Here is a 3,553-nt window from a genome sequence, read left to right as displayed (position 1 = left end):
GTCCCAAAACACCGAAGAAAGGCACAATGGCCTAGAATGGGACGACCGGACTTGGCACGGGGTCCGAGGCCTCGAAAGTCCACATCTAGCTACTGGGTGGTCCGATCTTGCAGTTTCTGACCTGATAACTAATATCGCCTCCCGCCCAGCTCTATCAGCAGGCCTTTTCTTTTGCAATACTGAAAAGGTCTCTCATGGCCAATTTCTTATTACAGCCTTCTCGACCATAGAATTCGGCCTGAGGGGTCAACCCGGTTCCTTCTATGAGGAAGGCGGCGCAAAGGAGGCTCGAGGGCTTGTTAAGGAAGGCGGCAAGGTAAGACGAAGGGGGGAAAAGGAAAGGCCTTTTCTAGTCCCCTGAGCGGGTGGTGCTTGTGTGTGGGGTGTGCCACGACGAAAGAAGGGAATGAAAGGCCGCTTTGCGTTGGAAGCTCTTTACCCTCCCCATAATGAGGGCTCTGTAGTCTTGGGGCGTTGAAGCTTGCTTCTTCTCCAGAGTTTTTTGGTCATCAATACGACCTGTCCTTATAGAACCGATCTGATTCTCTGAACAAGAGGAATTGAGTACTTCTGTCGGATCCTCCCTATCTCCTGATCGAGCTTGTGTAGGTAGATCTTGCCTGCTAGGGCCGATAGTAGTACACTGTGTGGGACAGAGTAGTAAGGGCCCTTCTCACCTCCTACGAGTCGTCCGACGGAAAAGACTTGATTCATGGAATAAAAGAACTTGGGATCGTCGATCTCTTCCTTAAAGATTGAGATGAGTCGATGTCGGTTCATGGAACGGAAATGAAAATCAAAGTAAGAGGAGTTTTAATCACAACCCATCAAATCCACTCGGAGCAACGATCCAACGGTCCACAATCGAAGACATTCTAGATTTCGTTACACGCAAAACATCCATCTCGTATCCGACGAAATCTATTCCGGTTCCGTTTTCTCCCCCGACGAGTTCACAAGCGTCGCCGAGGTTTTGGAATCTCGCGGCTATAAAAACGCCGAACGTGTACACATCGTCTACAGTCTCTCCAAAGACCTCGGCTTCCCGGTTCAGAGTCGGCACGATCTATTCATACAACGATAAAGTCGTCACCACCGCTCGCCGGATGTCTAGCTTTACGCTTATTCTTCACAACGCAACGGTTTTTAGCGTCCATGTTGTCGAACCGGAAGTTCACGGAGAATTATATTAAAATGAACCGGGACCGGCTCAAGAAACGGTATGAGATGATAATTGAAGGGCTGCGAACGCGCTGGGATTGAATGTTTGGAAGGGAATGCCGGTTTGTTTTGTTGGATGAATTTGAGCCCGTTGTTGAAAGATAAAAAACACAAAGAAGGTGAAATTGAGATATGGAAGAGGATCTTGAAGGAAGTGAAATTGAATATTTCGCCCGGTTCATCATGTCACTGCTCTGAACCAGGTTGGTTCACGGTTTGTTTTGCTAATATGAGTGAAAAAACGCTGCATGTTGCGCTTGACAGAATACGTCGGTTCATGGAACGGATGAAGAAGGAAAACGAAGCTAATTAAAAAAATATTTAAAAATATATATATAAGAAGAAAAAAAAACAGATGTAGTTTATTTTATTTTATTTTTTACAATGGTTATGAGAAAAAGAAAAAAGAGAAAAAAACCATTGTGATTCTTTTGTGTGGACAGTGCCCAATATTTGTTAGAATTTGGGGTTTTTGTCTTCATTTATACGTCATATTTTGATGGTTTAAACTGAGGAAAAAAAAAGAAATCCTTTGTTTTCTTGCTTTTATCAAAGCAAGTTTTATTTCTCAGTTATAATATATATATAAAGTTTCTATTTGTATTTGTATTTTTATGTGATATGAACTATAGTTAAAATTAACGTAATACAAGAAAAGAAGAAAAAAAAAATCTGATTGAGTATTTTAGAGACAAGTGTCAATTTAGGGAGAGAGAAAAAAGATGTTAATATATATATATATATATATATATATTGAGGTTAAATTAATAGTATTTGTTATTTTCATAACATGCTCTAATAAGTAAGTAATATAAGTAATAATTTGACTTTAATTAAGGAAAGGAAGGTAATTATATATAATTAAAATCACTTTTAGAAAGAATAACACTTTGCCGACTTGTGTAATTAACCACCTAACAATCCATCTGACGTGGCATTTAACTACTTAATTAATTGATTCTTCCTTTTCAAAATTTGGTCAACTGGATTCTTTGTACTAATTTAATGTGTCCATCTGTCAGAGAGCTACAACGTTTTTCCTCCTTCTTCCTTTTTCTTTCTTAGAATATTTTTTAAAAGTCATACGGTGCTTTTCGATTTTTATATTTGAGTAATATGGAAAGTATAATTAGATTTTTATTTTAAAGTAGAGTTTAGGAACTAATTGATTGAAAATTAAATATGTTGTGACGCTAAACAGATATTATTCCCCACTTGTTTTTATTTTAAAAAATATTCAAATTATTTACAAAATATAACAAAAACAATATCAATTTTATCCTTATCTTTAAATCTAAATTTAGTAAATTATGTTTTTCTTTAAAATAAATAGATCAACACACAAATATAATTATGTTTTTTAAAATGAAAATGTTGATTTAACAGGAGGAGAATGATTATTCTTTTAATAACTTGTACGAATAATCACCAATCCATTTATCATTATTGATGCATTTATAAAAAAGAATGACTTTCCATTAATGTTGTTAGTTACTTCAGGGATAAACTTGTGTTCAAGCTTGATTTTGTATATATGTTTTTAGATTATTCTTACTGAACTATAAAGTTCTCGTTGACAAAGTTTACGCAATGGTATCTGAATATAATAGTTGAACTATAATTGTTTTGTTTTTTTTATACTATTTCAAAATTTTAAATAATTTATGCGTTTAAAATTTTGTAATGATCAAGCATAGTAAATACTATAATTGTTGTTAGAATGAAATAAAATAAAATAAAAATCCATATGATATGCCTAACAATGTGTTTTGTATTCAACATGGATGGTGTACTTTTTAAAAAATTGGATTATTTTTCAATGATATGATATTTTTTATTTTATTTAAAACTTTTTGATGACTTTTAAAGTTTAAAGTGCATAATATAGCTTTCTTTACAAATATATGGTTGTTCTTGGATCTTGTGTATGTGTTCGTGTTCGTCTTGAATTTCTTGTTGGCTTAGTAAGTTTTATTTTTATTATTATATAGTAAAACTCTAACATTGTATAAAACAGTAAATACCAAAATGTTTGGACTAGATAGTTTTACAAATTAAATTTAGTTAAAAAATAACATACATATACATGAATAATCTTCTCGATAAATTGTGTTTATATCACTTGGCCTTCTTTAATTAGATTTCTTGATGAGAATAATGAAGTACTTAATGACAATAACCAATTATTAAGATTCTATTTATAGATATCACCAATTATTATATTTAATTATGACATTATCTTTTTACTTAATAGACCTAATAAAACAATAGGTCCAAAAGTGGTAAAGTAACATATAATGCATATGGACCATTTTAATAATGATACTATAGG

General features: G+C 33.7%; 1 pseudogene; it reads left to right on the top strand.

The window, feature by feature from the left end:
• The first annotated feature begins 499 nt into the window (after positions 1-499).
• Positions 500-1,626, top strand: LOC116404668 (annotated as a pseudogene).
• The last annotated feature ends 1,927 nt before the right edge of the window (positions 1,627-3,553 follow it).

This window comes from Cucumis sativus, chromosome 1, assembly GCF_000004075.3.
Source record: "Cucumis sativus cultivar 9930 chromosome 1, Cucumber_9930_V3, whole genome shotgun sequence".
In the NCBI taxonomy this organism is placed as follows: Eukaryota; Viridiplantae; Streptophyta; class Magnoliopsida; order Cucurbitales; family Cucurbitaceae; genus Cucumis; species Cucumis sativus.
Note: the sequence above shows the minus strand (reverse complement) of the source record. Positions and strands in the feature narration are given on the sequence as shown.